Genomic DNA, 26,550 nt, shown 5'->3' with positions numbered 1-26,550 from the left:
AGCAGTTTTACACTGTAGAAAGTGTAACGGGTGCAATGGAACTAATGTATTGTTAGAATAACTAGTAGTTAATATAGAAAGTTTTTCATTTGCAAACTAGCAATTTTAGACTTTTTTTTCAGTAAAGTTTGCTTCTCAAGTCAATTGTCATCAAACAAAAGCAATCTAAAATATTCAAAGGTAATACTTAGATCATTCTCTAATTCCATTTCATCTAACCTCTTGGTAGTATTAACTTATATGGTTGGGCCAGAGTCGTAAAACAGAAGAACCTTAACGAGAAGGAAGTAGGGTTCTTGAAAAGACTGATCGTTTTTCAGTTCTTCTGGTCCAGATGACATGCATTTGAGGAGCTTGAGATTTAGTTAATTAAGTTGTTGAAGCACTACATTATTTTTGAGGTGGTGTAAAAAAATGGGGATATACTAAAAATCCTTAAATTAATTGATCTTTTAGTTCAACAGCACATGGCAGCTCAGACTCTCTAAGTACTTTACAGATGTCAAAGGTAAAAAAGGGGTGAATAGGATGAGAGAGGTTTTTTCCTCCAAAGGAAAAATGAAAGCAATGAGTAATAGTCACCGTGCAGTAAATCAAATGCATATAACTGGCAAATAAACAAAGTAACACAATGACCCTAACAAAGTCTCCAAGAAATGCTCATGTTACAAAACATCCTAGAATGGTGCAGCCACTTTTCTTCATGACTACCCAACTCAGATGCCATTGACAGACATGAAATGGAGAAACTTTCTGTGAAACAGCATCAGTGGCTAAGAATTATGTGATACTACTTACCTGTACGTTTTTAAAATGGAGAGGAATATAACAGAGATAGAAGCTCCTCTCAGCTTTTTAGCTTTCTTTTCCATGGTGCAGTTGTAGGCACAATATTTTATGGAACCAGGAACATTCAGTAATCTGACTTGAGAGACAGTAAATCTTGCTATATAAAGTTGCATAGTGGAGTTGGAAAGAATAGTACAGGAAATGCAATATAAGATCTCTTGCAAACAATCTGAAATATATCTTTTTTAAAATTTACAATTGAATCCGCATTTACTTGTAAAAGTGTTGTAGCCACAGGACTGCTAGTTCTGCAAAGTAAAACCTGTCTTGAGCCATATATGCAGTGCCCAATGCATTTTTGCTACTACAGGTTTAGGAAATAACAAGGCTTGCTTTCATCTAGCTGAAGGGATATACACATGTACACTCTCACATGTAACAGACTCAATAATACTCTCATACATAGCTTTGCAAGTACCAGAGTTGAACAAGCCCAGTTTTCTATGGATTTGTGTGTCACGGCTGATACTCTCTCTTGTTACAGATGCTACACTTCCTGCTCACAGAAAGCACATCTGTTTTGTGTGGATTCTCTGATGTCTAATGATGGTTGAGCAGTGGTTGCAATCTTTTCTTCAACTGGGTCACTAACAGGGTCTCTCTCTTCAACTTTGTAATCTACATTACACATTTCCACAGATTCGTGATCCGTGAAACCTATACTCTGCTGTGAAATTCAGTCAAAACTAACTAAAGGGTATTAAGAGAGGAGGGGTTGAGGGAAATAGTCAAACAGACCTAGACCAAGATGGTATAAATGCAGATCTTTTTCCTTTGTAATCAAAATAAAAATAGAAAGTTAGGTTAGCAGTTTTTTCAAAGGCTGTCTTTTGATTAAATTAGGTGGAATATTTTAATTTGCTTTTACCATGATCTCAAAACTTCATAACAACAAGATTTTTTTAACATGCTGTATCAACCCAGCTCAGCCAGAACATTCAAATGAATTGCCCTGCAATTGTTCATTAAAGTGAGTGCAGCAAAACCACAGAAAGGCTTTGGAATCTCTAAAGGATGCTTTTGTTATAGCATGAGCCAGAACAAAAAACTTTTTAAAGAGACAAAAATCTGGTCTGCCAGGTGAGACAAAGTAAACTACAAGGGTTGGCAAAGATACCCCAACAAGCACCTCTACCTAACACATTCTGCAATTCCCAGCTGCTTGTGCTGGTTTCCTAATGAAAAAAGGTTTTTGTGGATGAATAAAGGTCTACTCATCCATCAGTCTCGGTCACCTCCTAGCCTTTGACAAAACTCTGGTCAATTTTAGCCAAGCTTGATAGAGTAATAGAAGAGCCAAAGATAATTAATTGGAACAAGTCTTTCAAGAATTAGCAGGTGGGCTATGAACGGTCTCCATAGGTAGCCATGAGCCTGCTGACCTAACTGGTGCATGCAGACGGCCTGCTGGCACACGTGCAGCCTGGAGTCAGTGAGCCCTCTGCGGCCACTTGCCCAGGCAGAAATTCAAGTGTATGGGAGGTGACTGTGGGCACTATAGCAAGAGAAGAGGAACTTATAGGAGGCGTGAAAGAGAATTGAAGGTGGTGCAGTAGGAAATGGAATTACTTTGTGCATTTAGAAGATGTAAGATTCACATCCACAGGTGAGTAAAAATCTCCACAACTCAATGAAAACTTGTTTCCTCTTATTCTGATGTCTTGTCAAATTAACTTCACATAGTTAGCACACAAGTGATAGCCTGCCCTTTGGAAAACAGGAACTACAGGGTAGCAGCAGCACCAGTTATAGTTACGTTATTGCAAGGACTTTCTCGGGTCATTCAGATTACCCAAGGCATCTGGACCATACAAGCAGTGTGACCCATACAAGCAGAGTTCATAACAAATAATACTTTGAGCGATTTCTCAGCAAAGGTTAGTTAACTGACAGGTTAGCACGACAGCTCTTTGTTGGTTCCCTGAGCAGCTTTGTTCCAGCCCATACAGAGCATACAGTTCATCCAACACAGAGATTAGATATCTAAACAGATACCAAATAAAGCTTCAAAGCAGATAATATGACACTATTCAGAAAAAAGTATTGTTGTAGTGTTTCTGCTGTGAGAAGGTAATGGTGTTCAGAAAAAAACTCTGCTGTTATTGTCAAAGGTGACTTGTGATTCTGGCCCACAGTCTAAAACATCTCAAAGGTTAATGCACGTTTCAGAATACTTCATGTAAAACAGACACTTTAAAGGCAATTTGAATTATCCACCTCATAAATCAGCATTTTTTTTAAATGTTGGCTGGAATCTATCTCAAGCTTGGGTTATTTCTCTTACGAAGTATAGATCAGTCATGTATAGTCTTTATTTTAAGGGTAAGACCAAAGCTAAAAAGTTTCAAAAATGCAGTTCTTAAATGTGAAAATACCATTTTGTGGCTGGGGATTACAAAAAAAAAGGACACCAGCAAACCCTGAAAACAAAAAAAATCGCAAGCCACTCCTCCTTACACACACAGAAGTCCAAGGTTTGTCACAGATGAGCTGGAGGATGAATACCATTTGAATACTTGAAAGTCTGTGTACTCTTTCATTTCAGACAGCTTTATTTTGCCAATTGCATTTTCAAGCAGCCAAGGACAAAAATAATAGACACAATAAACTTGTTTTTGGTATCTTACCCACAATATGACTAGATAAACTTGTATTTTTCTAAGTTTTTAATCAGTCATTTGTTGTAATAACAAGTAATTGTTCTGCTTAAAATTTAAGTTGTATGCTGCTGATTTTTTTAAAACACTGTGTAATGTTTTGCAACTTAGTTATCTGGGACTATTGATGTATCAGGGCATTGTCATCTCCAGCATCAGCTTAGTATGTTTGACTCAAGATCATAATGTACTTGGCATGATATGATCTTTTTTTTTAATTCGATATTTAATTGGTGTGTAATAAAAACCTGTATCATAAAAACAAGAAAACTTTCCCATGGGAATAATTTCCATCTCTTTGGTCACTTGCATTTTTTCAGGATATTTCTCTCTTCTACACACAACAGCACCAGCCACTTTATTTACAGTGTTACCTCTTCTTATATGATCTTAATTTTATGGTTTGGTAGCAACTAACCATATGAAAACCAGTAACAAGCAGAAATTTGTTTGACAATGGCATGACTAATATCACAAGAAAGCCCGAATGCAAATGACAATGAAAAGCAGGATTCTGTTAAAGAATATCACCATCAGCCTAGTAATCCAGGGAGGTATTTGGATAAAGTAAGATAATTGGAAGTCCTATTTATAAGAACATGTGGACTGCAAAAGAAATGCACATTTTATTAATTCTGAGGCTGCAAATGAATTTTCTGTACTTAAAAACCTCATATTTGTCCATTTGCAGACATTTGCTTTTCAGAATGCTTTCAGTGCAGGCACTTTTGGTCCCTTCTTTCTCTGTGCATCTTCCATGATATTAATGAAAAGTAGCAATATAGACATTTATAGCGTAAGTGTTGTGGGTGCACGTGTACCTGTGCATGCATTTAATGTATTATGTTGAAACAATGGCAACAGAAAACTTTTGGAGATAGTCCAGTTTTTATGAAAACCTCAAGGAGCCTTAACTTAATGGACAATATAATGTAGTTAAATAAATTGTTTCCTATACTGTTGCTAGTTATTCATTTTGATACCAAGTTCTGAAATATTCTTTTTAACATTAAGAAACTTGGGATACAAGATGATTTATTCCAAACCTCTGAAATTTGTTGGTAGCCCATTGTTGATCTTATCATTCAGATTTTAAAATATCTGATCAGGGATTTTTTCTGCTCCAACAGTTTTAATTTTGCAAGCCACTGGACCTTAATGTGAGCTAATCTCTTTACCTATTTTGTATGTGTGTGTGGGAAATCTAAGAAGGCTTTTTTGTTTAAAATAACGAGTTTATGTGCATGCACACCAATTACTGACATTTCATAAAGTTCATATTGCTGTTCTGTATATCTCAAATGTCTGTATCAGGGCAACAAAGAGGAAAAAAAACACTTTGAAAACAGAGCCTGAATGAGACACTAAGTTAATACAGGAATGAGTCCATTTTAATAGCACATTTTTTGCTTTATTGCACTGTACTTCAAAGAGACTTGAACATAATTGGTTTCCATTTTCCTCCTCTTTTACACTAATAAAGTCTGTGCTAAGGATATTCTGCCATGGAAAGTAAATATATCCTTTCTTGTACCATGTACTGAAACTATAGGAAGAGTTGCTTTAGAAGAAGAGTGTGATATATGGTCAGGGAATCCTTAAAATAGAAGGAAAATAAATTGATTCATGCCTATAAAGCTTTTAAAAACAGAGAAAAGTGAAAGTTGCAACTGTGGGAATATCACAGAAACCTATGGTGGTGTTAATACATAGATACAAGTTATCAGACTGTATGTGGAATTTCTACTTAGTTCTGACTTCTACATAGCGGCCCAATAAGTTTCTGAGAGTTGCACTTGAGCCTCATCCAGTGTCAACTATGGCATTACCTAGATTAGTTCACATTCTGATACTTTAGACCATAAAGGACTGTATTGGTTTCCATGTTTTGTTTAACACTGACTACTCACTCAGCACTTAATGAAGAACCAAAATCTACCTAGTGGACAACAAGTGAGAATTTTGCAACTGAGAAATAAGAATAAATTTGGAAAATAAGAAAAGTGTGGTAAAATAACAATAATAATAACAACAGTAATAACGGGAAACTCCTCAAGCCTGGATTTTAAGCTGCCATTCTCTTTCAAGGGATCTGCAAAGTTTGAAATCACACTTTGAAATGCTGTCTTATAATACTTCTGATATATTCTATATATGTGAGACTATCTGAAAGGGGAAAGTTCAACTATGTATGAACTTAACTGACCAACTTGCACTTTATCCACCTCTATGATTTTGTGAATCTCAACTGTATCACCCTCAATCTTTTCCTCTACAAACTGAAGAACACAAGCCTTTCAAGTTTTTCCTCATAAATCAGCTATTCTGTCTCCTAATTCTCTATACTCTCCTAAAATCCATTATGTCCTTCTACAGAGAGGTCAGAATTACCCACAATACTCAAGATGTTGAGCCAACAAAGTCTTACACAGTAGGAAAATGAGAGCTTCTGTTTTGCCCTTCCTTCCTTTCTTTGAGACGACCAACATTTTGAAGGCTTCTTTCTGGACTTCTGCCCACCAAACTGATGATTTCAAGGACTGACCTTTCCCATAACTGTGACTTCCAGGTCCGTGTTCAGCATCATAAAGACATAGTTTAGATTTTTTTTTTCCCCTAGATGCTTTACATTTATCTGGATTGAACTTCATTTGCCATGTTTTTGCCCACTGACTCAGATTTTTTAGATCATTCTGGAGTTCCTTGTCATTGGTGTAACATTTTACTCAAAAGGGTATTATCTACAAACTTAGAGATTGCTTGGTCTAGTTCCTTCTCCAGGTCATTGATGAAGATGTTCAATAAAACTGGTCCAACCAACTATCCATGTAGTATCTCAGTATGGATTTATCTCTGGTCTAAAAAGGGGCTAGTAAGGCCTGTCCTTTGTTTTCTGTCCTTTAATCAACTTTCATAAAGCAACCTTTTCCCCATCCTGTGTCAACTCAGTTTCTTTAAATGGTGAAAAATCTTGTCAGAAATGTTTGAATATAGAAAACTTCCAGACCTCTGTAAGAAAGTTGATGCATATTTCATGTAAATAGCTATTGCAAATTCCAGAGGTTTGAGGGGGTTTTTTAATCATTTTTATCAAAAGCTACAATCTTGGCAATTTTCCTAGAAGACCAAAATAGCAACAAAAATTTCCTATGTTAAAAACCATTGCCACAAATAAAAGAAATGCATGGAATTTCATACTTTTATTTGAAATGCACCATATGTCCTCTAGTACCTGTGCACAATAGGGTGCAAGTTTAATGACTTGCTTTTTGTGCCCCTGTTGTAATTAGGTATTAGAGGACATATGTCATGGTGCAGCCCCAGCAGTGAATTTTCTTGTTTTGATGGTTTTCTGCTACAGGCATAACATTACTTTAGTGATGATATTGTTGAGAGAATTAATTCATGTGTTGATTTCTAGCTTTAAAAACTGAAATTCCTTTCAAATTATACGTATTTATGCAATGTCAAAACCAAATATATAACTAGTATCAACAGGTGAATTATCAATAAAAAAAGAGCATAATCATGTTCTTTAGTATAATTTTAGACATCATAGTGAATGCTGCATTTTTCACGCTTCAAATTGTAGTCAGAGTTCAGCATTCATTGTTGAATTTGTTGTCCCTTTCAAAATCTTCTCCTTTTACATGCATGCACGCTCCCCAAGTGAGCATCCAGCCTCACATCTTTCTTTCCCTGAGGATGTGTAATCCTCAGTTCTCCCTCTCTTACTCAAGTCCCTGAGTTATGTCACCTTCGGTATCTGCTCTCTTTATTCAGTGAGTCTGACTGAGCTCAGGCACTTTTCATTTTTTATTATAGGAATCTGTGGTTAGCCATTGTCTGGTACAGAGATGATACAATCCTTTTTAAAAAAAATGTTTATTTTGCAGATAAAAACAAACTATGTATGGATAAGGTACTCAAAAATGTGAAAAAAAGAAATCTCAAGATGATATAAATACACAAAAAGGATTTGAATAAGTGAAGTCAGACTGTTCTATACACGTTCTTTACTGTTGTAATGTTATTCTTAACTAGTATATGAAATTTATTACTAAAGAAGATACATAAGCACATAGTCTTTTTTTTTTTTTTTCTAAATGCCCACTATCAGACCACACAACCAAGTGGTTTTTAGTTGCTGTTCTTCAGGCAAGATGAATTTGCCATGTGTTTCAGAGGACATATGGTATCTCAGTAATTCATACTGCACCAACCTCCTAAACAGATTAAAACATTTCTTCTTGCATGACAAAAGCTGACACTGTTTCTCTGGCTGGTAATCTAGGGGACATTACTAACACGCAGCAGTAGAAAACTGTATCAACATGTAGTATTTCATCAGTTTTGCACAACAGGCACCAGTTTTGCCAAGAGTCATGATTTTATCGTGAATCTTGTAATAGTTAATTTTTTACCCAAAGTACTCGGTCCTTGAACAGTGTAAATACATAAGAATCTCGGTTTGTGTGTATTTTATGAATATGTTACTATCTTTTCCAGGGGCATTTCTAATGCCCCTGAAAAGCTCAACATGCAGAGAGGAAAGAAGAACCACTGATTTTTTATTTCTGTTTTATTTCATGTTATTTACTGCAGTTTAATATCTGTGGAAGGAATGATTCAAAATGTTTTAATTTGGGGATTGGCATCACTGTGATGAATCACAGTGCTACAAATCAATAGCATCTTAAAATTAAAAAGAAAGCATTAAATTACTTCAAAATGGTCATAATCTACCAAAAATATCATGGGAAAAGTCAAGAGAGAGCAAACATTGAAATCTGTAAAGTATTGTCACTGCTTCTTTTGATGGATGACAGTTTCAAGAGTGGCATTAATGTTTGTACCTATCTTTTCAATTTTTCTTTTAGAAGGAATTCTGCAAATAACTATCCCAAGGGGTTTAGAAATGTTAGAAAATTTACATTAAAAACTCTATACAAGTGTCCTACATTTGACATCAAATCTGTCAGGCAGTAGTGGTGGAATTGTTAGGTCAGCACTACATTTTTTGACTAAGATGAGATTATCTCGTCACACAGAACTTCTTTAAGTCCCCTTTCTTAGAAATACTTGTGGTTGCTTGCCCCTGTCCCAGTGAGCACTGGGAGTAGATCACAGTGTAGCGAGCCTCCCAAATGAGCCATGAAGATTGATAAAATACAATCTCAAGTAGCTGCTGGCACCTCCCTGTCAAGCTTACTAATGAGTGCTGTGTTACTGCTAGAGTCAACTGTCACATTATCTCCAGGCTAATAAACGGATCTAGTAACAAACAATACACAAACAAAAAGGAGCTGATAGAGGATCTTTCCTTTTAATTCCATCTCTGCATGTCCCTAGGACACAATCGAATTTTTGGCAGAGATGATTTTCATGTTGTAGAAGGAAGTTTTTCACTGTTCACTGATTTATGCATTTATTTACTTTTAGTTATGAACAACAGAAGTCAGATAAGTAAAAATATTGTGGTTCTTTGTTTAAAAGTTAAATCCAGTGAATATGTAATATTTGAGGAAGTCAACTATTTCCAAAACCAATTTTCATGCTTCTCACTGTTTCCTGGTTGTAGTGATGACTGGAAACAGATATGCCAAATCTCAGGACGAAAACCTTAGCTGAGGTATTCCCTGCACTAGAAAAAAACAACAGAAAGGCTAATTACCTACAAAAAGTGGGTCACAGAAAAATTAATTCCTGAAGATTCATGTAAGATTTAAGGAATGGCAAGATGCCTGTGTAACCTTAATTCAGCACCCTTGCTGAGGGTCATTAAAATAGTTTGAACATTGGCAATTCCCAAAGTTGTTCTCCTCCTGATGCCACCTACCAATCAATGGATTTGTGTAACATCAAATATTAGAGGAAAGCAAATTTCTAAGCAGCTGTAATGTCACTTGCAAATTCTACATTTCTGGAACTCAACAGTGTTAATTTTGGAAGTTACTATATCTGAGAAAACTGTATCGTATGTTTCTTTGTGCATAGGTTGCACAATAAAGAAGCTCCAAATTTATCATAGCCTAAGTACGCAATTTCCCAATTAAACAAAAATTAAAACAATAAAAAAGGAAGAAAAAGGAAGAACTAATGAACAAGGCCAGAAAAGACATCATACAAAACCATGAAGAGTGAAAACAAAGTCTTCTTCCTTGTGAACTAGACTCCAGTGGGAGTGAGATGCCTGTTTTGTCAGTTGTGCAGCCATTTCCCATACAAATGAGGGATGTTGCAACTCAGCTACTCTGTTTCAGGCTCTGGAGAGAAGCAGCCTTTAGTGCTTACAGGTTTTCCTTCTTCATCCTTGATAATGTCCACACACAGCTTTGCCCATGCCAGTCCTTTCTCTCTTTATTCTTATCATCAAACTCTCCTTCCTTTGTCCGCTCTGCACATGTTCCCTCCATCCTGCCCTTCTCTGGTTCTCGTTCCCTCTCTTCCGCATTGATTCAGACCAATTTTGACATTTGAAAATGTTGGTGTATTTGTTAAAGAACCAATATGACCTTCCATAAGGATAACTTTAGATCTTAAATACAAGTTAAAAAGACCAGCACTTTTTGTTACATGTACCACGAGTGATCCCACATTCCCTTAAGCACTAGAAGTAATGAGGCTTACTTTACCCCAGTAAACACCAGTTCCTTTCCTATAGATGTATTTACAAATATTACTTTTGGGTACATATCACATGCAATGCTGAATTGTCTGAAGACATTATAGAGTTCACACTGAGCAAGAAATAGATGAATGTTGGTTTCTTTAGGGTTTTTTTCCACTTTCATTTGAGACCTACTGTAGTGATTATTTTAGGAAATTAAGTTCTGTCATTTAGTTGCAATTATCACAGATGACTTTTAGGTAGAGTTTTGTCCTTTTTCAGATGACTTGGACATTTCATACAACAAAGAAGAGGAATTTGAACAATAAGGGAGTTTACGGAAGGTACCAAAGATGTAAAAGAGGTTTTGTTACTGGCATCCCTTTATATTTATCACAGGAAGTAAAGATTAATATAGAAGAATAAATCAAATTCTTATGTCTTGAAGTATCTGCAGAAAGCATTGTTAGTCCTTGAATTAATATCTTCCCAATCTGGACAGAAATTTAAAATACAATTTAAACTTACAACACAGTATGTTAGTGACGCTTCGTAAGCAACATTATTATCAGAGATGCTTTAATATATGCAAATCAGGTCATGAACACTCAAGTGTACCTACAAGTGGCTCCCTCCCAAATCCAGGCCCTCTTCTCTATAAGAAGCCTAGTGAACTGTATTCTAAAACTAAAATGGAAGAATGAATGAAATAATGTGATATTTGATTCACGCATGTAACAATATTGCATATATCCCTATGTACTTGTACTCAGTGCATCAGGGGAAAACTCCTCTTACACAAGGGCAGAGCTTTACTCCTACAGTTTCTGCAGTTCTTAAGGCACACTAGTCCTTTAATACTTCTCCAAGTGTCCTGTACTTTGTGCTATAATCACAAATATCAGGGGTGAAATACAAAAAAATGGCACTGTTTATGCTGAGTCACCATCCCTGGAAGTATTTAAAAGACGTGTAGATGAGGCGCTTAGGGACGTGGTTTAGTGGGCATGGTGGTGTTGAGTTGAAGGTTGGACTCAATGATCTTAGAGGTCTTTTCCAACCTTAATGATTCTATCATTCTATGATATACTCATTCACACTGATTACAGTAGAGACAAAATTCTTACAGTAGAGATAAGAGGTAAGGGAATGTTATTCTACATGGTATTTAATACAATTTTGTATTTCTGCATCCTTAGATGCTGGAAGTTCAGGCTATATATATAGGTTACCTATAGATTTATGGACTTAAATAAATTTGTCTAAGCTTACTTGCATTTCGCCAGAGGTGTAAGTAAGTAGATGACTGTTATAAACCTCTGTCTACAAGTCACCACTACATATCTATTCCCAAGCAGTAATTCTTGAAAATAAACTCTCAGATGTCCGTGTAAACTATTAGATCTCAATCCAGTTCCTGCCAGCCATGTGAGAAAAGAGGTTGTCACCATGGTCCCTTTTAGAATATTTGCTGGAAGTTTCAGCATGATAAAACTTGGAAAAGAAAAAGTCACCATTTTCTTCCCCCGAAAAACATTGTCCAAAATTGTAGTCAGGCACATTTTGCAACACAGTGGGAAACAGTACCATTGTTCTAGAAACAATTCCAGCACTTCAATTTTCAGCAATTTTATGTTTTTCAAAAAGAGCACATGCACTACAGCAAATAAATAGATATCTACATAAATACATGTGAACAGCAAATTAGAGCTTTGTACATTTTCTGTCTGGAGAGCTTGCTTTTGTTTTATAAAAAACACACACAAAAGCCAGGCTGCTTCTGTAAGTATGATGCCACAACAAATAGTACTGCTGGCTATCTCTGCTTTGTTCTTATGTCCTGCAGAGAGTGACATCTGTGTGCAAATTAACAACAGATTTGTGTAAGCTAGCTGTGAATGCAATATTTGGGGAAAAAAAAAGAAACTTACCTATAAAATAATGAAGTAATTTAATTCAATTTCAAAACACTTTTATTACCTTCCAGGTGTATACATTGCTAACAAATCAAAGTATTAATTACTAACTTCAAGTTTTATACTTGGGTTTTTAATGGCTAAAGACTCCTTTGTTTTGTCCTGCACACAATATCTTTAGAGCAAAACAGCTGGTACCAAGGACCTGACGTACACAGAAATGTTTGGGGGGGATTTTACTTTGGACTTCTACTAATCTGGTCCACAAGATTAACATAAATTAGCAGCTGGAGCTCATTTGGTGGCTCCTAGATTACATCCTTCGTGCTAGTTTCATCTGAAAGGGAATCCAGTTCATGCACTCTAAAACTGCTCTGCAATACCAACCACAACATGGAAAGTGGGAACAATTTGGATGCTGTCTTTAAAAGTGTATTCCTGATCTAAATTAAAACATTAATGCAGTCACATCCACCAAAGTCAGCCAACTCAAAGCATTGTCTGTCCCCAGACGCAGAAAAAAAATTTCTTCAAGAAATAAGACTGTGAATGTATTCTTCAAAACAACACTGATAATATTTGTATTTTTATTTTTTAAACTCCTGGAAGGCTAGAAATCCAGGTTGTTTCCATAAGGGTGTCTAAACCTACTTGATATTAACATGATATCAACTTGTGTTAAATGCATAAATGGTCTGTGGAGCAGGAGCTGGGAAGCAGTTCCACCCTATTGCTCGGTTAATGCCCTGCCCATGACATCAGGGAATTCTATTCCCTTTTCTGGTCAGTAAAAAATGTCGTAGTTTATGTAACGCAGACCTTCGTCTAGAGAATTCGTACCATCTCGGCAAAGCTCATCATCTCACTTAACCTGGAACCAAAAGCTAAGAATCTTAAGTTCAGCTGCCTAAACGTTGGTGTCCGTTACCGTTTGAAGTGTCTCAGAAGATCCAAGGCATACAGGACTAGCAGGAGTAGCGTAGGCATCACAGGAGACCTGCACCTTAATGAGGCGGTGGACAGAGGCCTGGATAGGACACCCCTAGGCACCTAAAGCGACACTAAGTACCTGGGAATTATTTTAGCATGGCATGCATTGCCCTCACAGTCTCTCTATTGTCTCACTTGGCTATGAGGGGATCTAGGGAGCTAACTCAGAAGAGAGATATAACACCTGGATGGTTGAAGTTTGGGGGAGAAATGTTCTCCCCATCTTGTTAGAGAGGATACCCTGCTGGGAGGGGGCATTTCTTGCATTCTCTGTGGCGGACACACGATTTGCACTTTAATTTCCCATTGTCTAGATGAGCACTTTATTAAAATAATAGCACCGAATCCACTGGCTACATTTTCAAAGGAACATGGGACAGCAGCTATTGTTGTGGTTTTGGTAGAGACTGACCTTTGCCTGTTAAAAATGTCCACTGAAGCATGCCCCTTGGAGAAGACGGAGAGAGAAAAATTCGATTTAGTGATCCCAACAAAACTTAGATGTGAAACAGATGCAAGACAGCCCATCCTGCCAAAAGCGAGGCAGCCAGAACCAGAACTGGAAGCACTAGCAGGTCTCTCCTACCGAAGACCGAGGCACTGAAGTACTTCTTCAGGACTCTTAGAGTTAGGCAGCAGGCAGGTGTGAGCAGGACCAGGAGAATCAAGGTTTCTGGCTGAGCTGACTAGTTTCCTCATGCTTCCCTTTTTAAGTTTCCAAGCTTAAATCGCTCCTCATTTACTGCCCATAACACCAGAGGTGTAGGCAGGAATATGCTAGATACCCATCAGGCAAAACATGGCTCCCAAATCCCGTCTTTACTAAGCCTTCTACCCCCAGTGTTTTAGCTTTATATATCATCCTGAATTTTACTTACTCACCTCTCCTGTTATGTTTTTTAACTATCTGCTTTTGTTATTTTCCCCTTCATGATTAGCTGTGAAATAACGATTTAGACAGGAGGTTTTTTTGAAAGTGTACCTTCCATTTAATATATCTGAGCCTTTGATAATTATTAATGCACACGCAGCAGCAGAGGGATGCTTTATTCACGATGTCATGGTACAGCTATTAATGATACTCAAAGGACTGAAAATTACCATTTCGGATGTGTCCAGAGCAGTAAACTGGTAAACAAGCCTGCAGTTAGTGCTATGGATGATTTGAATCAACAAGGGTGAAAAGATTTGGTTACTCTGTGTATTAGTGTTAATAGGAATAGATTATAGAGGAATATTTGTGATGTGACCTTCTGTGCACTAATTGAAATAGTATTCAGAGTCAGCAGTGGAGTAATCAAGTTAAACACTGAATCATAAATCATCATGAAAAGTGCTGTCACAACTTAGCCATTAATGCCCTGTATTGCTGGGCAGCCTTACGAAAATATCTGCTATGCCGATCTTTAGGTTAATAGGAACAGAAATGGCATTTAAAGACTATTTGGATCAAATCTGCTCTGAGGTTGAAAGTGTTACTCTGTTAATTTACTGGTAATTTGAAGTGATGTAGTTAGGGTTAGAAGCAACACAGCTGAGCCCCATATAGCTAAACAAAGGGCGATAGGAATTTGTCTAATATTTATATAATTGCTATAAAATGCAATGCTGACACAACTTTAATATATATGTGTACCTTCCCTTTGTCCATCAGTTAGCATTTGGTATGGAGGTCAAAATCAAAACACATAAAAATTTAGCTTCACGATATGGTTATGTTGCTAAAGTAGTTCAAGAAGAGATTTCTATGTATTTTGTACATAGATGGTAAAATCTGATTTTACTGTTATTATGAAAGCTGAGGGCCTTTTAACAAAGGGTTTATATAAAACAAAGTACTTTGCATTATTTTTTTAAATATAGAGTTCTTTTAATCTTGTATTTGCAAGAAGGAGAAATAAAGCCTACCCTCCAGAATCAGAGATAAATGGGGTTTCCAAAGGCAGTAAATTTCTTTAGAATAATTTTGTGATTCAGGTTTGATCAAAATAATAAGCATAAGAAATATCACAGCTGGAATGATGTATACTTTTTCTAATAAAGACCTATGTCTCAACACTGGCAAAGCTTGTGCTAATTTGATTCGTTACTCATCAGATTACTTAGACAACTAGATGCATAATGTTTGGGGGGGCACCTATTTATCATGATTTGCTTCAAATATTGTTAATTAACATTAACATAAATTACACCAGGCATCTGGTACAAAGGAACTCATTTTAAACAGCAAGCAAAGCCAGTCTTTTAAAAAAATTCATGGATTCTTACTTCAAGAAAACATCAAAATATACATTCATATAAATATGTGCCAAATGCAGCTATGACATGTTAAAATCTGGAAGCAACCATATTTTATGCACAACTATTTTTCATAAAAAATAAATAAGTATGGTTTTCTATAAAATTTATCTATTCGTGAACAATGAAGCACGGGGGGAAAAGTATAACTCTAATAATGGATTGTAAAATGGACCCAAGTGTTTGGCTAACTCCAGTTCACTTTCCTACATTTATTTTTTATTGACACGTGCCTATGAAGTTTTCTACATTATTGAGATTAAATTCTGTTTTCTAGTTTACTGTTGTAAATTAGATTAATGTTATCCCAGAATTTCCCTAAGTAAACTGACAGCAATGTTTAGCCATAAAGTCCTAGGAGTTTGTCTTCTTAGTGATAAGTGATAAAGAAAAGAAATTAGTAAGAGAGCTACAAATGAATAAAGACATACAATGTATTTCTAAACACAAAATGACTGGAAACAACGGCTAAATAGAACTGCCATACAATCTATCTGAGTTTGCAAGGCCCTGACATTGTTTTGTGCACAGCTCAAGGAGATTTCCACAAATGATTTATTCTGAAGTGTCGAACGGTGTTGGAATTTGGTATATTTTCAACATTTGCTTGTGAATTTTCAATCTCTTCAAGTTCAGATCCCAGGTACAGTAAAATAACAGATAGATATGGTGTAGGATTTACCTCATGTAACTTTAGCTAACTGCCAGGGATCTAACCTAAGCTCTGAAGCCAATGATAAGAAATAGTCACTTCAAGCAAAAGATTCATTCACTTACCTTAGGATGGACCTAGTTGACCTACCAAAGTGCCTAAATCTATCACAGATGGTCACATAGGCTAGACCTGTCTGTCCTAAGATGCTGAATTTGTCATCCAGGACAAGTAGAGCATGATTGGGTTGCTTTAGCACAGAAATGTAATATCATTTGAGGGAGGATACCCCAAATGTCTGCATCTGTCTGGTCCAAGAGTAGTGGTACAGACGCGACGATCTGCAGGAGCAGCAGCTGGAGGTGGAGGAGATACCACAGGGCATCTCACATGATGTTAGACTCCTCTGAGTAAGCAACTAAATCATGCCCCTACTTGGGTGTGATGAATTCCACCCATAAATTTGAAACAGGTTTCATGCAAACAGGTGTGACTACATACTACTTGGAGAATTACATTAACTTAAAATCGGTAGGAGAGTAAAATGTACTCTTTCTACTAGCAAAGCAATGAAATTCAGGTAAGCTAGGTTATTAACTGGTTCACAAGTCAAAGATCAATCTTAAATTGCCCAAAATTATAAGTAAAGGGAAATTAGCTTGTACTGTTTCATCATATTTTTCTTTGCTTTGCTCTATTCTTTCAAAGACAACTTTTAACACATCTTAGCATCTTTTTTAGCACCTGGCCATGTGATGTAAAAAAAGGAATGTTTATGTTTTGCATCATTTAATATGAAATCTTCCAGAATTTGCCTCACAAGTGTTTATGAAATTTTCCAGGGCATTGTCTAAAAAGCCAAACAGCTGCTCCCAATTTGTATACATTGTAAGCCTAAATAAAATTACCAGAAAGAGCTTTTTCCCTCATAGAAAATAAATTTCAAAGCACTAGCTGGATCTGAAAATCTTCTTGATATTTTCAATATGAATTAATTTAGTAGCACAAGACTTTATTTCAATACTAAATTTTGACCACAAAAAATAAATTAAGAGCTCACTAAAATCTATTCCTTAGTATAACCTTGCTGCAGAGAAGTACTATACTTGCTTTATGATAACAGCTCTGGTGGACAATGAGAAATCAATGTTTGGAACAATTTTGCAAGTCCCAGCAACAGAAGCACAACCCTTCTTCCTGAAAGTCAGCTCAACTGGCAAGTGAAACAAAACAGAGGTTACCACAACATAAACTTCAAGGTAAACTATCCTCCACGGTCTTGACTGTGGTTATTCTGCAAGAATATTTTTGCTTCAGGATATGATCCCTTCCACACAGAAAGTAATTTCTAGGCCCCTTACAATCTGGGTGATACTAACAAACTATACCTGATACAGTACAATATAATTTTTTTAGAACTTTAAGAAATAGGAGATTCCAAGCAATTTATTTCACAGAGTTTTATGAGAAATTACAATTTATTACCTTTTCTGGATATTTTCATTTTTAGCTGTTATTGCCAAATTCAGCCTCAGTATAAAAGGGTATAATTCTATTGAAGTCAGCAGTGGTATATCAGTGCTGTATATTCCCTAGCTGGACAATGAAGTTGTAAATAACCAAATACATCAAAAATAAAAATTGATTACTCTATTTTATAGTCTCTTAGAGTGAATAAGTTTATGATTTAAAACCGTGTCATAATAAAACCATGCTGAGAGGAAATCAGAGAGAGAATGCAACATAATGGGCCAAATCTAGATTTCAGCCAGAACAATTATATTAACTCCCACAGAATTGTGCTCATTTGAGAGTTTATTTTGTTTTAAAACAAGGCAAAAACATATTGGTTTGCTTTCTTGTTTGCCTGTCAAATGGTATTCTGTGTATTCAATAGTATTCTGTACATGCTTGAAATTTAAACTTCATTCCTAATCAAAATTGATTAATAAAAAGAAAAGTTATAACAATAAGCAACATATTTCACAGATTTTGAGTACTTGTAACAGTCAGTAGATTAGAAGCTCAGACTTGCTCTAGGAACACTTTAAAATAATTAAATCTGTTGGCCAGAGACGAGCCACGGACAGAAAAAGCAAGTTGCATTTCCAGACTAACTGGCAGGTCTTCAGAGGTACAGAAGGTGGAGAGCTGCCATCTACTAATGGTGTTTGTGATCCCTAAGTGCCCATGGTGGCTTTTTATTGTTTAATTGTGATTTTTGATGGATATTATTTTTAATACTGTTCTCTTACTCTCACTGTGTCATCTTTTTTATTTATTCATTATTATGTTTATTGCATTTAATAATATTCACATTCTTTGTGTTTGCCTAGTACACATTATCTGTAAGGCCTGTACCACCAGATAGGTTCAGTAGAACAAGAGCCAATGCCTGGCCTCAAAGACTTTGAAAATTGATCTAAATTATTCACATTTCTAACTGGAAATCATTCTTACATATTTATGCATACACACAAGTGTGTGTGTTTCTGTATATAAATAAAAACAAAATAAATAAAAAGTCAATGCAATATAGATTACACAGTGTAGCTCAATGTTCTGCTTTGCTATAATCTTATATAAATCCAGCTTGCACAAATTTAGCAGGTGCTTTTAAATTTATATATAAATGTAAATCCTGTATTATTATGCACACACAAATTACATTTTCACACAGTGTGCAGTTTACCTCATTTGATGCTGAAAAATATGTAATTTCATTCTAGGTAATGATAAAGTAAAGAAAGGAAAAGACATATATGTTCAATTAAATTGTTAAAGCTGATTTTTTTTTTTTAGGTCTGAATTAAAAATCTACTGTAGTGACCCTGTCTTGGACAGTATAATTCCTTAAAACTTCTAAGTCACTCAATGATAAGAGGCTGATCTAAATGCTTCCACTGCATTAATCAAATACCAGGTCTAATTAAAAGAGCCATGCACAAAGCTTTTCCAAAATGTTGCTCAGGTATTGCAATAATTTCTGATCACCCAAGCCTGGAAGACAAATAATTAGAGCTGCCAGAGCATTCTGATGAGTGATGTCAGCATCTCCAAGTGACCTTCCCTCCACTAATTAATTTTCATCTTAAGAAAAGAGACCCTGTTGTTGCACATTATTAATTGAGTTCACTAAAAGATGCGCCTGATTAATTTTTGTTGATAATACTTGTCATTCTATGCAGCGGCTGTAATCATTCTATTGGGTTTTATTTTTTTAAGTTGATCTAGGTCTTTTACAATGTGAATGATACAGTATCTTCCATACAGAATACTGTGCATAAGGGCATAGTCTATAAATGTGAGTACACAGCTTTCATTGTTGCTGATAGTTTAGGTCAAGTGCAACTTCGATGCCTAGTTTGCTAACTTATTTTCAGTTGAGTTGATATAATTTTTCCCTGCTATCTCCTGGGACTTCCTTCAGTTTCCCTGTTTAAGGGTTTCTCACCTTTTTTCTACATGGTTCCCACCTCTCACCTGTCTTTGATCATCCTGCCAGCCAAAGACTACTGTGTGGCTGGCTCAGGGAAAATACCCCAGGAACCCAAAAACCGGTAGGAGGTCCAGGACAAAAGTCATGGTCAGAAGGATGACAGTTAATAGAACCACAGCGCATGGCTGAGCCTTGTCCACAATGAATGATCAAAATCACGAGTTTGATCTATCCCAAGCAGAGTTCTGCCAAGCAATGGTCATGTCTGTTTTGTGAGAGAGCAGGGCCAGGGACTTCAGTACAAACATAGTCACTGTGGGGTTTTTGCTATAGGGTGGGAAGAGAGGAGACGTGTATTGCCACATGGATGGGAATCATGATGCAACATCAAGGCCAGCTCCATTTATGCAGTTCTGTACGTGAAAAGAGCCGTGCACTTGAACATGTTGGGGATCTTAAGTGCTCATGAATACCGTGCCTATAATGAACATAACTGAGCATAATGTTGTGTAACAATATGCAATACATTACCAAGGATTTTTCAGGAGGTGAAACCGATTTCCTGTTAAATGATCTTAAAATGTATAGGCAATGTAAGCCATGGAAATATACATATTTTCCCCTACTTTGAAGAGTATTTTAATCATGTTTTAATCAAGATAGCTGTGATTACCAATTTATCAAATATCAATTTAACAACAAAGATTATGGAAATTTTCCCCAAGCCAGTGAACAAAATATGATTAAAAGAGTTCTTCAGAGCACTGTGATGAAAATATGCATAACTCTATTCTTCAGCTATGTTCTAGCACGTGAAGGGATGAACATATCGTAAAAGGAGTAGGCTATCTAGATAGAAAGAAAAAAAAAGGAGGAGGATTTATAAATGGCAGTAAAAATAATTCTTTTACAACATATTTGAAGGTCTCTTTTTTTATACATTCAAGCCTGGATTGCATTTTCTGCACCTCAGACTGTGATGAAAGTAACACTGTACCTTTATTTATCTTTGCAAACACTCTTTACTGAGAGTCTGATTCTAACTTTTGATTGATAGGTAGGTAATAAAATTATCTGAATGTGGAGAAATGTTTGTTACCTTGGAAATTTTTAAGTCCCCAAGTGTGCACTTAAAAACTAGCACTGAATTTTAAATCTGTGATTGTTCTTCCTAAAATCTTCTCCAAAAAGAAATGTTGGTTTCTGCATTTTCTTTCTGTCCCCCAAAATCACTATTCCTACAGCTGCAATAGCAGCTTTGATTTTTCATTAAAGAAGATATTGATACATAAGCAAAGACATTAGCAGAGAGCTATTGGCTTCATCTCATTTCCTTTGGTTTTTCTTTCTTTGGTTAGACACACAAACACAGATCACAACCATTAGATCCCTTTTGCTACATCAAATTGCTTTGCATTTATTCAGTTTTCCTTTGATACTTTCTTCAAACAGATTCACAAAACACTTAAAACACAAACAAGCATCTTAACATAACTAAGCTATTTGCCCCAAGACCTGGAAAGAAGATGGGGAAAAAAATGTTTTGTTGTTTGTATTCTTAAATACCTTGGATACTGCCAGAATAAGAATGGGAACACATACAGAAAAGACAAAATAATTTTTATACAATTTGAGCTTTACAGAAAAGACTAAAAATACATTTAAACTACTAAAAAAAAAAAACTAATATATTAAATATTTCACTGATGTTTAAAAATGGTTAATACAAAAAAATGTCATTTATTTTAAAATATTTGTCTTTATAATATACATATCTGATGGTATGATCACCAGAAGGAAGTGGGGGGTTCAAACATCCCCAAATTCATCCTGAAGTGAACACACACACACACACACGCACACACTCTAGCTTACTTAACAACTTGTGGAAAAATAGATGTCTTCCTGAGCATCTCCAAGAGGTAGTGCTTCCTCTGTGATAAATACCGAGTGTGTATGAAACAAAGAATGAATTTGGGAAAATACAACAACTACATATAAACAATAGATTTACCTAGGAGTTATAAGTTGTTTTCCCTCTGTTCCAATGCCTTTAGCCAATGCTAACATTACAATTAAGCCAAAAAAAGTCCAAGGTGCTGCAGGAAAGCCTGTGGTTTCCTCCTGTTTTTTCTCCCCCTGGATAACCAAGTGGCTGCAGGATGAGTTGATTCACTGCATGGTGATCCAGTGAAAAACAAACTCTGAAATATACAAAGTTTAAAAAAATACAGTTTTCTGTCCTCTCAGCCTGCTGAACAAATTCACCCTACAGATATAGTCATCTGATCCACTTAAATTAAAAAGGAGAAGCCCATGGCATGGTCAGGGCTAGGTAACAAGGACTGCCCCTTTCAAAGGCAGCTCAACATTGCGCTAGCTTGCTCACAACAGGAGATCACATCCTCAGCTTTACTGTCTGCCCATGTAAATATCACCAAGCGATGTTTCTTTGACAATCAAACTACGCTCCCTTTTTCCCTTGGACTCCCTAGCAGGGAAATTTCCTATCCTGCTCCTAGCTCCAAGAAAACTGCTTGCCTGGTTTTATGCAAAGAGAAATCTGGGGTGGAAATCAGCTCCCAGCTGTAGCCACCTAAAGTAGGTATCTGTGACCTAGGTGTCGAAGCTCCCAATATATTCAGTGGAGGACAAGGATTTATGTATTTCCTTGAACAAAGGTGCTTGGGGACACCATACAAAGCTCAAGACAACTGCTTGGGATTGACAGATATGGCATAGGACTTATGGGAGACCCGTACGCTTATGGAGAGACAGCCAAGGACTGGTGAAATATCTTGAGGTGTCTCAAAAGGCATTTTGTAGAGGCCACTGACTGTAGTGATAATTTGGCTAACTATAGTAGAAGCTCAGACACCTCACTCCTGTTTGCCTACATTTAGCTATCAAGTCGTGAGCTGAATTCAACACCCTGTTGCCAGCTCTAAACTGGCAACTTTCTCCAAAACCTTTTTTAGTCCAAATTCACTTTCTATGCCACCTTCTTTAATCAAAATACCAGGTTAGCATAACGTAAGCAAGTTATATAATGCTGTCGCCATCTAGCTCAATTTTTATATTTTACACCTCGGGAACTGTTGGGTACAAGACTCTTGCAAGTTACTAATAGTTCTGTTTTGCTGTTTCTCACTGTCTTCAGCTACAGTACTACCTCTGGCTTCTGTCATCAAACCAGCTATTAGTTATTTTTGTCTTTTACAGTCTGTTGGCCAATCAAGAGAATTTCAGCAGATACTATTTGGCTCCAGTTATTTCATTTTAATAATGAGAAAACCCGCCACTGTGAAGAGTCAAAGTAACCTATAAGAAACTTACCCAATTCCCTCATAACCAATACATAGCCCAATACACTGATCTTCCCTCCCCGTTCCTCTGGCTTCAAGTTATTTCCCAGAATTAAAGCTGGAGGGTAAGTACCAGCAATCTGCCTTGAAGGGCTTAAAGAAACTGCAACCTCATCATCTTGTAGACACCATTTATCAGCTGAGACGTACACTTTCTTACTCCCGTGCGAAGTGACACGAGTTAGTTGAAACCGCTGCACCTCATGTTTACTTCCCACTAAGAGGAACCCAGAGTCCCTCTATGCAATTCCACTTGAATTAAATGATGGAAAAAACATCTTCACAGATGACAGAAAGGCCTGACAAAATCAAGAGAAGTTCAATCTTTCCTACTGTGCCTTGCCAGTATACTTCCAGTCTTGTGAAATGGGCAGTTTTTATTTCAATATCTGAAAGAAGAATGGTCTATCTAATCTGCATTTCAGCGTGAGTTCTTGCTACCCGGATCCCTAGACACTTGGAGCCACTGGCAGTTTCAATCAAATTTGTTCTGACAAGTAGTAGTTCTAAAGACACTAAGCTCCTAGAGTTTGCATTCAGGTGGGAAACAATCAGTATTAGTGCCTGCATTAAGGACAAGTTTAGAAGGGGAACTTAACCCCATTAAACACGAAGACTCCACACTGGAGACAGATGCAAGGACTGCTCCACAGGAAAAGCAGTTCCCAGGTTGCTGGATCTCAGAGAACCAGGCAGGAGCCATAGGTCTGTAGAAGCCTGGCTTTGCAGGGTTTGCCCTGACTCCAGCTGCGGAGACTCTTAATACCACACCTCAGCTGCCTTATTTGTGCAGTCCCTCTGACTGTGGTGGGACTGCTCACATCTTCAGATGGGTGAGGCCAGCAGGGTTTGGCTTACTGGTGATGGGTTTTGTTTTGCGTGACTGAAGGAACAACATCAGCTCATCATACGCTGACTACCACAGATATGCGTCAAGTGATGATTTTTGTCTGCAGCTGACCTGGGCTGACTGAAACTATGAGTTATGGATGAGAGACTTTTCTGTCTATTAGAGACCCCCTGAGTCTTCCAGTCCTTCAAATAGTCTCCAACATAAGCACTAGGCCAATGACACGCAATGATAAAGTTTTATTGCTATTGTAGACTTTTCCAATTTAGAGTATTCTCAGAGTCATCTTCGTGTGTAACTTTATGCCAGCTGTGCATGTACACACAGTATATGTGTAATTGTTTTGGATGATATAAGCTTCCATCAGAAAGAAGATAAGCTGAAATTACCAAATGTGTTTTCATCAATGACCTCCTATTAGGCTCAAGAGTCACTAGGTTAAATGTCAATGATCTGACATCTACCCTGTAGCAAAGCAATCTCTTTATTCACAGAATATCTACTGTTATACCAAGTACAAATCAGAGCAACTGTTTTCCCATTTATGAGATTTATACAGCCATTTAAAGAAATCTTTCTTGTGAAACCACTGATAATATCATCTCAATAGTAAAGTGAATGGTTTGAATCAAATTTCCTCCAAGCTAGGCACAAGTTTTGTGTGTCAGCAAGAACTTTCAGAACATGCTGGCTTATAGAAATAAAGATAGATATAGGCATATTAAACCTGTCTTTTTCCAAAGCATGATTCAAATCTCCTATCAAGGTTTTAGGTTACCTTGGAGGAGGGAGAAAGGAAAAATAACACCATCCCCACCACCATCCCCCCATACACACACACAAAAAGAAACAAACAAAAAAAAAACCCCAACAAAAAACAAACCCACAAAAAAACGAGATAAAGCAGTCCCAGCAGAACTGAAGAAGGACTTTGTAAACCCTCTGGCCAGCTTATCTTTTTTTCAGAACTATTCTTACAAGGTCCTGAAGATGAAAGAGGAGGCCAGACCTCCAGCAGACTGTAAAATAGCTTGACTGGCCAGCTGATGATTCCCATTCCATCCAGAGCTGGTTCTCTTCCTCCTGCTGATCACTGCCCCACAACTATGAGACTCCTGCTGCTCATCACTTCTACCCTCCTATTTAGAAATAGAAAAATGTGCCCTGCCAGTGGCCTTTTGCACTTCTGCCTTTGCTTTCCTTCTAGCTGTGGTGTGTGCAGTGGTCTTTGTGACCCCTACTCTTTTTTTGTTTTCCTTCACCTCTCTCTCAAAGATGTTATGAGAAACAGAGAGCACAACATGTGTCCGACATCCTGAACTGCCTCTGCTCCTCTACCTTTAAGGATCACATTGTCAAGCCAACAATGGCTCTGCTGGCCTCTCTTTTGCTCCCTGGGATACAGCCCCATTTGAATATCTTGCATTCATGAGCTTCCTATTACTTGCTCTCCAAAGTTCATCATATACAAAACTCTTCCTATTCTCACTCTGGGAGATATTAATCTTGTTTCCCAGAGTAAGAGAGTTCACCCATCACCATGTAACGTAGTCCCTCTCCTGAGCACAATAGATAAATATCCCCAACATTTATTTTAAAGCTAACAATGAAAATATGTTAGAGCAGAGTCAACTAACACTCAACAGCATTCTCATTAGGGTCTCGGAGTGGAGATAGAACAGGAGGGTAGGGAGAAAAAATGTTAAAGAAAACCCTGGATATTAATAATTAAAGGTTCCAGACAAGTCCCTTGTGCCATATAATGCTTTGTCACTCATTATGTTGTAATCATAGGTGTGAGGAACAAGCTCGTCTACACAAACTGGGATTACAGCCATGAAAAGACAAGGACTTTAATTAGCTGCAATTCTAACTTTTAAGTATTGCCCTTATAATAATAGAAGGTTTCTATCTATCTGATGTAAAAACGTATCTCCTCCTCCACCCTTTCTGCTTCTATACGGCACCCTGGGTGCTCACAGTGTTGGAGTTTTTCTCCAGTTTCATTTTCCAATTGATTTCCATTTGTTTCATTTTCTCTTGACATATCAGAAATCATCAATCACATAATTAAAAAGGAGCTGCAAAATCATGATTAATTACTATCTAGAGCAAAGGAATGTGAAATCTCCACAACAATTGAGTATGTTCTGTGAAGGGCTGAATACTTCTCCAAGAAACAAGCCTAACTGGTTACACCAGCTTCACCCATTTGGGAGGCAGTGTTTAGAGAGCTGTTTCTCTTATGATAAATTTTACTTCAGAGCTGCAAAGAGAAATCACCAAAAGTCAGGAAATTAACACTAAAAAAGTCATTGTTTCTTTTGGCATCTTTATTTTAATGAGTCTTTTATTATACAATTACACAATGTATTTCCATAGGAAAAAATGTCACATTTGATCTACAAAATGGACAATGCTCCACGAGTGAGACAGCTGTTCTGTGTTTACTGTTAGCCCCATATTTCAGAATACAGTCCCATGTCTCATTTACTGAGCAACATCCAATCCCCACCTTGAAAATAAGAATTTTTTTCCTCGATAGGATTTGTTTTTATGACACATCGAAAAAGTGTCAGAAAACCTCACAAACATTAACGGATGCATGCATGCTTACAACACTTTGGGGAACAGGAATGCAATCTGCATTTTCAATTGTTTGTTCCATCAAAACACAATGTCTGCTTTATTTCAGATGGTGCTTTTGATGGCAAGTGCAACGAAAAACCTTCCTTCGCAATGCGGTGGCTGCATTCTTCACATCTGCACATTTTCAGTAGTCAAAGATACAGCAGAACTTACAGACTTCCCCAGATACCACACGTGTTTACTATTACTAACATAGGATTTGTATTAAATGAGAGAACTGCTATAAAAAAATCAGTGCATAAACAAGAAATACATTTTGAAGATCATAAAAACCC

The sequence above is a fragment of the Calonectris borealis genome, chromosome 1 (assembly GCF_964195595.1).
Source record: "Calonectris borealis chromosome 1, bCalBor7.hap1.2, whole genome shotgun sequence".
Taxonomy (NCBI): Eukaryota; Metazoa; Chordata; class Aves; order Procellariiformes; family Procellariidae; genus Calonectris; species Calonectris borealis.
The sequence above is the reverse complement of the archived record's forward strand: the minus strand, read 5'-3'. Positions refer to the sequence as shown.